Source organism: Ornithorhynchus anatinus, chromosome 4, assembly GCF_004115215.2.
Source record: "Ornithorhynchus anatinus isolate Pmale09 chromosome 4, mOrnAna1.pri.v4, whole genome shotgun sequence".
Lineage (NCBI taxonomy): Eukaryota > Metazoa > Chordata > Mammalia > Monotremata > Ornithorhynchidae > Ornithorhynchus > Ornithorhynchus anatinus.
This window is the reverse complement of record NC_041731.1, coordinates 131335883-131348946: the sequence shown is the minus strand read 5'-3', so window position 1 is coordinate 131348946 and position 13064 is coordinate 131335883.

Genomic DNA, 13064 nt, shown 5'->3' with positions numbered 1-13064 from the left:
ACTGAGGCAGAGAGGAGTTTGGGGATACGCCCAAACTCACCCCTAGCGGGAAAGAAGCCGGGCTAAGATTCGTGCTCGTGCCTTCTGACTTGAAGGCTTGGGGCCTTTCCAAGTCTCTCACGAAAGAAGCAGCGGGGCCTCGTTGAAGCCACCCGACCTAATGGACGGGGCAGGGTCAGAGAGTCAGACGACCTGGGTTCTGCCGTACGACCTCGGGCGGGTCGCTTCACTCCTCTGTCCCTCAGTGACCTCATCTGTAAAATGGGGATGAAGACTGGGAGCCCCCCGGGGGACGGGGACCGCGTCCAACCCGACTGCCTTGTCCTACGCCGCCGGGTCGTCTCCGACCCATAGCGACTCCGTGGACCCGTCTCTCCCAGGACGGCCCGCCCTCCGTCCGCCATCGTTCCGGTAGCGGATCCAGAAGGTCTTCTTGGGAAAAACCCGGAAGGGGTTGACCGTCGCCTCCTTCCACGCGGTAAACCCGAGTCTCCACCCTGGACTCTCTCCCGGGCCGCCGCCGCCCGGCACGGGGGAGTTTCGACCCGTAGCCGACGGGCTGCCGCTCGCCGGCCACTGCCCGAGCTGGGAACGGCACGGACGGGCCTCTGCCTCCCTCTCCCTCCCGTAGCCGAGACCGGTAGACGACTGGAAACTCTCCAGGTGCCGCCCTGAGAGGGTCCGACCCGAGTAGCTCGTGATAATGATGATTCTCATGGTGGTACCCGTTAAGCTCTTACTATAATAATGCCGGTATTTGTTAAGCGCTTGCTATGTGCAGAGCACTAAGTGCTGGGGGAGACGCAGGGTCATCGGGTCGTCCCACGTGAGGCTCGCCGTCTTCGTCCCCATTGTACGGATGAGGGAACCGAGGCCCAGAGGAGCGAAGTGACTCGCCCACGGTCACCCAGCTGACGAGTGGCGGAGCCGGCATTCGAACCCGTGACCTCTGACTCCCAAGCCCGGGCTCTTTCCGCTGAGCCACGCTGCTTCCTGCTGTGTGCCAGGCACCGTACTAAGCACTGCGTTGGACACCAGCGAATCGTGTCGGGCCCGGTCCCCGTCCCACGTGGGGCTCACCGTCTCAATCCCCGTTTTACAGATGAAATAACTGAGGCCCAGAGGAGTGAAGTGACTTACCCGAGGTCACCCGGCAGACAAGTGACAGAGGTGGGATTAGCGCCCCTCGACCTCCGACTCCCGAGCCCAGGCCCCATCCGCTACGTAATGCTGCTTCTCACCCCAGCACTTAGTACAGCGTGGCTCAGTGGAAAGAGCCCGGGCTTGGGAGTCAGAGGTCACGGCTTCGAATCCCGCCTCCGCCACTCGTCAGCTGGGTGACCGTGGGCGAGTCACTTCGCTTCTCTGCGCCTCAGTTCCCTCATCTGTCAAATGGGGACGAAGACCGGGAGCCCCGCGTGGGACGACCTGACGGCCCCTGCGTCTCCCCCGGCGCTTAGAACGGTGCCCTGCACCTAGTGAGCGCTTAACAAATACCAACAATATGATTATTACAGCGTCTGGCATATAGTGAGTGCTTAAGGAATAGCACCAAAAAACGCAGCATAATCGTTTCCGGACGGACACTCCCATTTCCCCGCTGCCTAGCAGCCTTGGCAGTGAGTTCATTCGTTCATTCGGTCGTATTCATTGAGCACTTTATGAGTGCACAGCACTGTATTAGGCACTTGGAAAGTATAATCCCCGCCCACAGCGGGCTCACGGTCTAGAAGGGGGGAGACAGACAGCAAAACAGGGAAACGGGCATCAGTAGCATCATTATAAAAAGTAGAGTCACAGATATATAGACGTCATTAATAAAAATAAATAGAACCGTGATCATAAATACGTACCTATAGACACAAGCGCCGCGGGGAGGGGAAGGAGGTAGAGCGGAGGGAGGGAGTCGGGGCGACGGGGAGGGGAGGGGGAGCGGAGGGAAAGCGGGGGCTCGGTGTGGGAAGGCCTCCCGGAGGAGGGGAGCTTTAAGTAGGGTTTTGAAGAGGGGAAGAGAGTCAGTTTGGCGGAGGTGAGGAGGGAGGGCGTTCCGGGACCGCGGGGGGACGCGGGCCGGGGGTCGACGGCGGGCCGGGCGAGAACGGGGGACGGCGAGGGGGCGGGCGGCGGCGGAGGAGCCGAGATGATGGAGAAGGAGGGCAGGGAGGCCAGGGAGGAGGGGGCGAGGGGATGGACGGCTTGAAGGCCGATAATGAGGTGCTTTGGCTCGATACGGAGGTTGACGGGCCACCACTGGTGGGGTTTGAGGGGTGGGGTGGGTGACATGCCCAGAGCCTTTCTGTAGAAGGATAATCCGGGCAGTGGTACGAAGAATAGACTGGAGCGGGGAGAGACGGAAAGTTGGCAGATGAGGAAGGAGGCCGATGCAGTCATCCAGTGGGGAGAGGATGAGGGACTGTACCGACGCGGCGGCGGTTCGGATGGAGAGGAAAGGTCGGATCTCGGCGATGTCGCGAAGGCGACACCGGCAGGTTTAGGTGACGGATTGGACGCCTGGGCCGAACGAGAGCGCGGAGTCGGGGACGACGCCGAGGTCGCGGGCCCGTGAGGCGGGAAGGGTGGTGCGGCCGTCCACGGCGACGGGGGAGTCAGGGAGAGGACAGGGTTTGGGAGGGAAGATGAGGGGCTCGGTCTTGGACATGTGATCTGCTTGTCTGCTCCGTGCCCTCAGGCAAATCACTTCAGTTCTCTGGGCCTCAGTTCCCCGATCTGTAAAATGGGGATTGAGACAGTGATCCCCTCTTGGGACAGGGACTGGGCCCAACCCGATTCACTCGTCTCCATCCCCGCGCTTTGTGCAGCGCCTGGCGCCTAGTAGGTGCCGGACGGATGCCACAATAATAACAGTTGCAATCATCGTCATCGTCATCAGAGTCGAAGGCACAGAGTTGAAAGCGGAAGGCCCGGAGCGAACAGAGGTTCGGGAGGATTCCTGAAAAATAGAGATGAGGGAGGCACATCCCGGCGGAAAGTAAACAGGGTTAGATTCTATTTCCGGTCTTATGCCCGCAATCCTAACTATCCCCAGGGATACACGCTTCGGGCGATTTATGAGGTAATAACCGGCAGCCGTTCTAAAAATGCCCCTTTCATACCCTTCGTCTACTGATGTTAACAAGGTTTAGCATTCTGTGGGTCAGGACCATTTTGGAAAATGCCAACTTATGACTCACAGAACCGAATCAATTCTGCCTCCTTGAAAGAAGAAGCCCCAGTCGCCGTAATTAAAAATAAAGCGATGCGGCAGTTTGAAGAAGCGGTAGTCTCGGTTCGTCCTAGCCGGGATTCTCGATCCTAAAAAGACACGCCTTGTCGGGAAGGCGGTTTCCTACCGGGGGACAGAAGGAGCTGAACCCACCTCGTTCCATCTGGGAACCGAAGGACGGCAGTTATTTCGGGGGGTTACAGTTAGCGACGGCGTTTAGATCGAACGCACGGAGCCAAGTCCAGTGAGGGAAACGGCAGAGAAAGAGTCGAGAGACACAGCGTTTATCCTCGACTGTCCGCTGACTGGATGACTTCGACTCTCCGTACCTCGATTTCCCCGCCCGTAAAACGGGGAAGCGGCCCGGCCTAGCGGAAAGGGCCCGGGAGTCAGAAGGTCACGGGTTCTAATCCCGGCGCCGCCGCTCGTCAGCTGGGTGACTTGGGGCAAGTCACTCGACTTCTCGGCCCCTCAGTTCCCTCACCTGTCAAATGGGGGCGAAGACTGTGAGCCTCACGCGGGACGACCCGATCGCCTTGTATCTCCCCCGGCGCTTAGGACGGTGCTCGGCACATAGTAGGCGCTTAACAGATACCGAGATCATCATCATCATCATCATTATATCATCATCATCTGGAAAACGGGGATTGAGACCGTGAGCCCCAGGTGGGACAGGGACTGTGTCCGACATGATTATCTTGCCCCCACCCCAGAATTTAGAACAGCGTTTGGCACTTAGTAAGCGTTTAACAGACACCACGATTATTATCGTTGGTTTTACGGATGTAATAAGAATGATAATAACGTTGGTATTTGTTAAGCGCTCACTACGTGCAGAGCCCTGTTCTAAGCGCTGGGGTAGACTCGGGGGGGGATCGGGTCGTCCCGCGTGGGGCTCGCCGTCTTCATCCCCATTTTACAGATGAGGGAACTGAGGCCCAGAGAAGTCGAGTGACTCGCCCACGGTCACACGGCCGACGGGTGGCGGAGCCGGGATTCGAACTCATGACCTCTGACTCCAAAGCCCGGGCTCTTTCCACTGAGTCACGCCGCTTCTGTGGGGTAAATAATGCCACCGATAATGACGGCATTTGATAAGCACCGACTGCGCGCCAAGCACCGTCTTAAGCCCCCGGGGGAGATACGAGGTCATCAGATTGTCCCCCGGGGGGCTCACGGTCTTCACCCCCATTTCCCAGACGAGGGTAACTGGGGCCCAGAGCGGTGAAGTGACCCGCCCAAGGTCACACAGCAGAGAAGCGGCAGAGCCGGGATCAGACTCCCACACGGGGCGACTAGGGCAGGGAGAAGAGAGGTTAGTCAGGGAGGGCTCAGGGGAGGAGGTGTGATCTTAGGCAGGGCTTCGAGGGTGGCGGATACGAAGGGGGAGCCCATTTCCGCCGTGCCCGAGTCCGCGGTCGGCGAGGCTGGATCGGGGGCCGAGCTCTGGGGCTCCCGGCTCCAGCCGAGGGTGGATACCTTCGACTGGACTCTCCCAGGCTCTCGGGACAGTGCTCGGAACAGCGCTTGGCACATGATAAGCGTGGCTCAGCGGAAAGAGCCCGGGCTCGGGAGCCGGAGGTCGTGGGTCCGAATCCCGACTCCGCCACCCGTCAGCTGTGCGACTGGGGGCGAGTCACTTCACTCCTCTGGGCCTCGGTGACCTCATCTGGCAAATGGGGATGAAGACCGGGAGCCTCACGGGGGACGACCCGATGACCCCGGATCTCCCCCCAGCGATTAGCACGGTGCTCCGCACATAGCAAGCGCTTAACAGATGCCCAAGTCATCATCATCATCGTAAGCGCCGAACAGATCCGCCGCCATCGGTGACAATCAGTGCTCTGTATACAGCAACGGCTCGAGAAATGCCCGAGTGACCGGAGCGGACTGGAAGCTCCATGGGGACAAGAACTATGTCTACCAGCTCTGTTCTATGAGAAGCAGCGTGGCGCGGTGGAAAGAGCACGGGCTTCGGAGTCGGGGCTCGGGAGTTCGAATCCCGGCTCCGCCCCTCGTCGGCTGTGCGACCGGGGGCGAGTCACCTGACTCCTCTGGGCCTCGGTTCCCTCGTCGGTAAAATGGGGACGAAGACCGTGAGTCCCACGCGGGACGACCCGATTCCCCTGGGTCTACCCCGGCGCTTAGAACGGTGCTCGGCACGTAGGAAGCGCTTAACGAATGCCGACGTCATTATCATCACCCTACGGTACTCCCTCAAACGCTCAGGGCAGTGCTCGGCACACGGCCGGCGCTTAGCAAATAGGATCGACTGATTACGGGGCCGCGTCCACACCGACCAGCGCGCCCACATCCCGGCCCGGAAGACCCTCCCTCCTCAGATTTGACAACGGCTCTCTCCTCCTTCAAATCCTTAGCGAAGGCCCGTCTCCTCCTCCGAGAGGCCTTCCCAGATTAAGCCCCCACTTTTCCTCATCTCCCCCTCCCTTCTGCGTCGCCCCGACCTGCTCCCTCTGCTCTTCCCCCCTCTCCCAGCCCTGCAGCACTTGGGTCCATATCCGTCATTTGACTCATTTCTATTGATGTCCGTTTGCCCACTTGTAGCCCGTAAGCTCACTGTGGGCGGGGGACGTGTCAATTCATCGTCCCACTGCCCTCTCCCAGATAATGGCGGCGGTATTTGTTAAGCGCTTACTATGTGCAAAGCACCGTTCTGAGCGCTGCGGGACACAAGGTGATCAGGGTGTCCCACGTGGGGCTCACCGTTTTATTCCCCATTTTCCAGATGAGGTCACTGAGGCCCAGAGAAGCGAAGTGACTCGCCCAAAGTCACACAGCTGGCAAGCGGCCGGGCCGGGATCGGAACCCACGACCTCTGACTCCCAAGCCTGGGCTCTCGCCACTGAGCCACGCTGCTTCTCCAGACGCTTAGTCTGCTCTCCACACAGTAATTGCTCGATGACGACAACGGATCGATTGATTGGGACCGTTTCTAATGATAATAATAACAGCATTCTAATAATGACGATAATAAGAATGGCATTTGTCGAGTGATCACTCTGTGCCCAGCACCGTACTGAGCCCTGGGGGTGGATCCAAGCAAATCAAGTTGGACACAGTCGCCGTCCGGTGCGGGACTCGCCCTCTCAATCTCCATTTTCCAGATGAGGGAACCGAGGCCCAGAGAAGCGATGCCACTCGCCCGGCGTCACCCAGCGGACGAGTGGCGGAGCCGGGATTGGAACCCATGACCTCCTGGCCCCCAGGCCCGGGGATCTTTCCACTGGGCCGCGCCGCTTCTCTAGTGGGAAGAGAAACAGATTCATTCCCTCACCGGCTCAAGAATACTTACTGAGCCTTTACCGTGTGCAGAGCAACGTATTCGTTCATTCATTCATTCGAGCGTATTTATCGAGCGCCTGCTGTGTGCAGAGCGCCGTACCAAGTGCTCGGAAGGGTCGATTTGGCAACAGATAGAGGCAATCCCTGCCCGACAAGGGGCTCACAGTCTAGGAGGGGGAGAGACAGACAACCGAACGAGTAGACGGGCATCCGTACCATCAGAATAGATGAATAGGATCGGGGATCTATAACACATAATGAGTAGCTAGAATAATAAATAGGTCCGAATATACACCAGTGCTGTGGGGCGGGGAAGGGGGGAGAGCGGGGCGACGGGGAGGGGAGGAGGAGCGGAGGAAAAGGGGGGCTCGCTCTGGGCAGGCCTGTACTAAGCGCTCGGGAGAGCCCAACAGAACGAGAAACCGACATTCCCCGGGGAAAAAGGACGGCTTCGGTTCCTGATCCGGCTCGCGCATCGGCGTGGCCGTCAACGGCGTCCAGCGCGGGGCTCGGGAACGTTGACCGAAACCCAAACCGGGCTTCTTCACGTCTCCATTTCCCGGAGCAATAAATCTTCCGCTCCGGGTTCTCGCGGCGGGACAGTTGGGCTTGGGGCCTGGCGGCTTCTCCCAGAGCTCCTCGCCGCAAGATCTCGCCTCTTCACCCCCACCACCTGCCGGACGCACGGATCCGTCCGCCCCGTCGTCCGTTCCCAGCGCTCAGTACAGTGCCCCGCACACGGTAAGGGCTCGACGAAGACGACTGAATGCCCGAACCAATGACAAGCAGAAGCTGCACTGCCTGCCTTGATTAGAATCGGTCAATCAACCGGCTGTATTGAGCGCTCGATAATATCGGTATTTGTTAGGCGCTTACTATGTGCGGAGCACCGTTCTAAGACACACAGGGTCATCACGTTGTCCAACGGGAGGCTCCCGGTCTTAATCCCCGTTTTACGGATGAGGTAACCGAGTCCCAGAGAAGCGAAGTGACTCGGCCACGGTCACGCAGCTGACGCGTGGCGGCGCCGGGATTCGAACCCATGACCCCCGACTCCCAAGCCCGGGCTCTTTCCACTTATGTGCTGAGCGCCGGACTAAGCACTTGGGAGAGGACAGTGGGAAAGAACGGGTAGCCCACGTCCCCTGCCCACAACAGGCTGACAGTCCAGAGCAGCCTGGCGCAGTGGCTAGATCCCGGGCCTGGAAGTCAGAGGGTCACGGGTTCTAATCCTAGCCCTGCCACTTGTCTGCTGGGTGACCTTGGGCAAGCCACTTTACTTCTCCGTGCCTCAGTTCCCTCATCTGGAAAAAGGGATTAAAGAGTCCCATGCGGGACAGGGACTGCGTCCAATCCAACGTCGGTATTTGTTAAGCGCTTACTACGTGCCGAGCACCGTTCTAAGCGCTGGGGGAGACACAGGGAAATCGGGTGGTCCCACGTGGGGCTCACAGGCTTCATCCCCATTTTACAGAGATGAGGGAACTGGGGCACAGAGAAGTCAGGTGACTTGCCCACAGTCACACGGCTGACAAGTGGCAGAGCTGGGATTCGACCTCATAACCTCGGACTCCAAAGCCCGGGCTCTTCCCACTGAGCCTCTGCTTGTATCCACCCTGGTACCTAACGCCGCGCCGGGCACGTAGTAAACGCCGCGCAGACGCCATCACCGTCGTTATGATGATCATTCATTCATTCATTCATTCATTCAATAGTATTTACTGAGCGCTTACAACGTGCAGAGCACTGCACTGACCACTTGCGACGTACAGTTCGGCAACAGATGAGAGGCCATCCCCGCCCGACAACGGGCTCACAGTCTGAAAGGGGGGGAGACGGACAACAAAACAAAACAAACAAGTAGACGGGCATCAACGGCATCAATATCAATAAATAAAATGATAGATCTGTCCCCGTTAATAGAAGAAATAGAGTAATGAATACGTACGAATACGCACAAGCGCCGCGGGGAGGGGAAGGGGGTAGAGCGGAGGGAGGGAGTCGGGGCGACGGGGAGGGGAGGGGGAGCGGAGGGAAAGGGGGGGCTCGGTGTGGGAAGGCCTCCCGGAGGAGGGGGGCTCTCGGTAGGGCTCCGAAGGGGGGACGTGAGCTAATTCGGCGGCCCTTCCGCAGCCCGGCCCGCAAACTCTGCTCCTCTAATGCCAACCTCCTCACTGTCATGATAACAACGACGTTGGTATCTGTTAAGCGCTTACTCTGCGCCGAGCGCCGTTCTGAGCGCTGGGGGGGACACGGGGGGATCGGGTCGCCCCACGTGGGGCTCGCGGTCTTCACCCCCGTTTTACAGATGAGGGAACGGAGGCACAGAGAAGTGACCTGCCCCCGGCCACACGGCTGACGGGTGGCGGGGCCGGCATTCGAACCCATGACCTCTGACTCCGAAGCCCGGGCTCTTTCCACGGAGCCACGCTGCTTCTCTGTACTGTACCTCCATCTCACCTGCTTACCCTTTCCTAAATCCTGCCTCTGGCCTGGAACTCCCTCCCTCTTCATATGCACCAGACCGCCATTCTCCCCTCCCTCAAGGCCTATTGATAATATCATCGTATAGATTTCTATTACCCGATTTATTTCGTTAATGAGATGTCCAGCCCCTCGACTCTATCTGTCGCCGTCGTTCTCGTCCGTCCGTCTCCCCCGATTCGACCGTGAGCCCGTCAACGGGCGGGGACCGTCTCTAGCTGTTGCCGAAAAATTGTACATTCCGAGCGCTTGGTCCGGTGCCCTGCACGTTCATACTATCGAAGGAATGAATTTGCTGAGCGCCTACCGCGTGCCAGGCACGGCACTAAGCGCTGGGGTGGATGCAAGCGAGTCGGGTCGAGGCCGTCCCTTTCCCACATGGGGCCCGCAGCCTCAATCCCCATTTCGAAGACGAGGAAACCGAGGTCCAGAGAAGTGAAGCAACTTGCCCGAGGTCACACAGCGGAGCGAAGGAGCCGGGATCAGAGCCCGGGTCCTTCCGACTCCCAGGCCCGGGCTCTGCCCACTGGGCCACGCCGGGTGGCTGTCCGGGGGAGAGGAAGGGGCTGAGAGGGGGAAAGTTTGAGAAGGAGAAGCGGCGGCAGGATTTGGCGACAGACTGATTTTGGGGGGTTGAAGGAGAGGGAGGACTCAAAGATACCGAAAAGAGTGGAGGGAGGGCACGGTGGGAGGTTTTGCCAACTAAGACGGTCAACGTAAGCGAGCACCGATCCACAGAAAGCCAAAGAGGAGGAGTCCAGGGGTCACGGGTTCGAATCCCGGCTCCGCCCCTCGTCGGCCGGGCCTCCGTGACCTCATCTGGAAAACGGGGATGAAGACTGTGAGCCTCCCGGGGGACGGCCCGATGACCCTGTATCCACCCCGGCGCTCAGAACGGTGCTCTGCACGTAGTGAGCGCTTAACAAATACCAACATCATCACTATTATCATCATCATCATTATTATTATTGTTGTTGAGAAGCAGCACGGGAGAAGACGGGCCTGGGAGTCAGAAGGACCCGGGTTCTCATTCCGCTCTGTCACTTGTCTGCTGTGGGACCCTGGGCTAATTACTCTCCTCTGGGCCTCAGTTCCCAGAGAGGTGGGGATCAAGACCGTGAGTCCACGTGGGACATGGACTCTTTCCAGCCCGATTGGTTCGTACCTCACTCAGCGTTCAGTTCATTGCCTGCCACCCAGTAGGCACTTAACAAATACCAGTTTTAAAAAACCGAAACGAAACCACCCTTAGTTTTCAAACGGTATGAATGAATCGAACAGAATCCTCCTCTCTGGATAACAGGAATCAAATGCTTCCGAGGACAGGACCCATCAAGAAGTCTCGACACCGGGCCACTTGAAGAACCTCTTTGCCCCTTCATGCTTCGGACACTTGGAGACTGACCAGATATAATAATGAATACTGATCACGATGACACTCTGAAAGCGCTTACCACGTGTCAAGCCGTCTTCTAAGCCCTGGGGTAGGTACAAGCTAATCAGGTCGGACACAGTCCCTGTCCCACCTGGGGCTCACGGTCTTAATTCCCATTTTCAGATGAGGGAACCGAGGCCCAGAGAAGTGGAGTGACTTGCCCAAGGTCACAGGGCAGGCAAGCGGCGGAGCAGGAATTAGAACCCAGGTACTTCGGACTCGTGAACCCGTGCTCTACCCAATGATAATACTGATAATGAGGATGGTATTTGTTAGGCACTTACTATGTGGTGAGCGCTGTTCTAAACGCCGAGGTAGATACAGGGTCATCAGATCCTCCCACGTGGGGCTCACAGCTTTTAACCCCCACTTTTACAGATGAGGTAACTGAGGGACAGAGTAGTGAAGTGACTGGCCCAAGGTCACACAGCAGACCAGTGGCGCAGCCAGAATTAGAACCCACGTCCTCTGCCTCCCAAGCCCCGGGCTCTCTCCACTGAGCCACGCCGCATCTAATAGGCCGTGCTGCTTCTCAGTATTATAATGATAATGACGATGGCATTTGTTAAGCGCCTGCTATGTGCGAAGCACCGTTTCGAGCGCGGGATTCTCTCAAATGTTTCAAAATAACTTTTATCTGGGGGCGACTTTAGTCTCGCAAAGCCCAAGTCCAGAGGGAAGGAGGGCAGGAGAGAGCTACCGAGCCCAGTGCAGAATGGTGACGAAATGCGTTTTGCATTATCTTCCTTTGGGTTGAATTGCTTTTATTATAATGACGGTATTTGTTAAGCGCTTACTATATGCCAAGCACTGTTCTAAGCGCCGGGGGAGATACAAGGCGATCGGGTCGTCCCACACGGGGCTCACAGTCTTCATCCCCATTTTCCGGATGAGGGAACTGAGGCACAGAGAGGTTTAGCGACTCGCCCAAGGTCACCCGGCTGACACGCGGCGGAGCCGGGATTAGAACCCACGACGTCCGACTCCCAAGCCCGGGCCCTTCCCGCTGAGCCCCGCCGCTTCTTGCTTCTTTCTCGTCCAGGGCCCGGGGGCAAGGGGAGGGAAAGGGCGGATCTGTTTGGCGGGTGACATTTTGAGAAGCGGCAGTCGGCACGAAACAACCTCCTAAGGGAACGGCCCCGTCCCTCCTCCCGGAAGTGATCTGCGATGTTCGCATCTGGATCGAAGGGGCCGAGGAGAGGCTCTCGCCGGCCACAATGATGAACGTCGGTATCTGCTGAGCGCTTACTCCGTGCCAAGCACTGTTCCGAGCGCCGGGGTAGATATAAGGCGATCAGGTCGTCCCACGCGGGGCTCACAGTCTTCACCCCCATTTTCCAGATGAGGGAACCGAAGCGCAGAGAAGCGAAGCGACTCGCCCAAAGTCACGCGGCAGACGGGCGGGGCGGAGCCGGGATCAGAACCCACGACCTCTGACTCCCGGGTCCCGGCCCTTTCCTCTAAGGCGTAAGCGGATCGGGTTGGACGCAGTCCCCGTCTCCCCGTCTCTAGACTGCGAGCCCAGCCTGGGCAGGGATCATCTCTCCCGCTGCACCGTCCCCTCCCGGCGCTTAGCGCGGTACCCTGGACTCGGCCCTCGACGAATACGATCGAATGAACGCGAGCCCTCGCAGTCCAAACCCCCGTTTTCCAGACGAGGGAACCGAGGCCCGGAGAAGTGAAATGACACGCCCAAGGCCACGGGGCAGACGAGCGGAGGAGCCGTCATTAGAACCCAGGTCCTTCTGGCTTCCAGGCCCCGGTTCCCAGCCACTGGACCACGCCGCTCCTCTAAGAGACAAATCTGCGAGCCCCACGCGGGGCAGGGATCGGGTCCAACGCGATTTGCTCGTCTCCGCCCCAGCGCTCGGCACGGTTCCCGGCGCACAGTAAGCTCTGAACAAACACCACGGTGATTCCCAGGCCGGCCTCGACCGAGCGGTTGCACTTCCGGAGCGCTTACCGTGTGCGGAGCACCGCACCAAGCGCTCGGGAGAGGACAAGGTCAGGGAACCGAGAGACAGCCAGGTCACCGCCCGCCAGGAGGTGAGGCCCACCAACTGCTCTTGGAGAAACGCACGCGGACGAGAGGAGGCCTCCTCCTCCTCCTCCTCCTCCTCCCCCTTTTTCTCCATCCAGACCGCTCCGGCGTTGATCCGATGGCTCCCCCTCCTCTCCCGCCCGGATGACTCCGTCGGCCCCCTGGCCGCCCGCCCTCCCGGCCTCCCGCCTCTCTCCACTCCGGTCCTCAGTTCGTGCCGCTGCCCGGATCATTTTTCTACCAGAACGATCAGGACACGTCACCGCCCCCCTCGAAGACCTCCAGCGGTTGCCCGTCCACCTCCATTTCCAACAAAAACTCGTCACCGTTGGCTTCCAAGCCGTCCATCCCTCGGCCCCCTCCTACCTCACCTCCCTTCCCTCCCCTCCATCGCCTCCGCTCTTCTCCTCACGTCCCCCGTTCTCGCCCGTGCCGCCGTCGACCCCCGGCCCGCGTCCCCCCGCCGTCCCGGGACCCCCTCCCTCCTCACCGCCGCCAGACTCGCTCTCTTCCCCTCTTCAGAGCCCTACGGAGAGGTCCCCTCCTCCGGGAAGCCTTCCCAGACGGAGCCCTCCCTT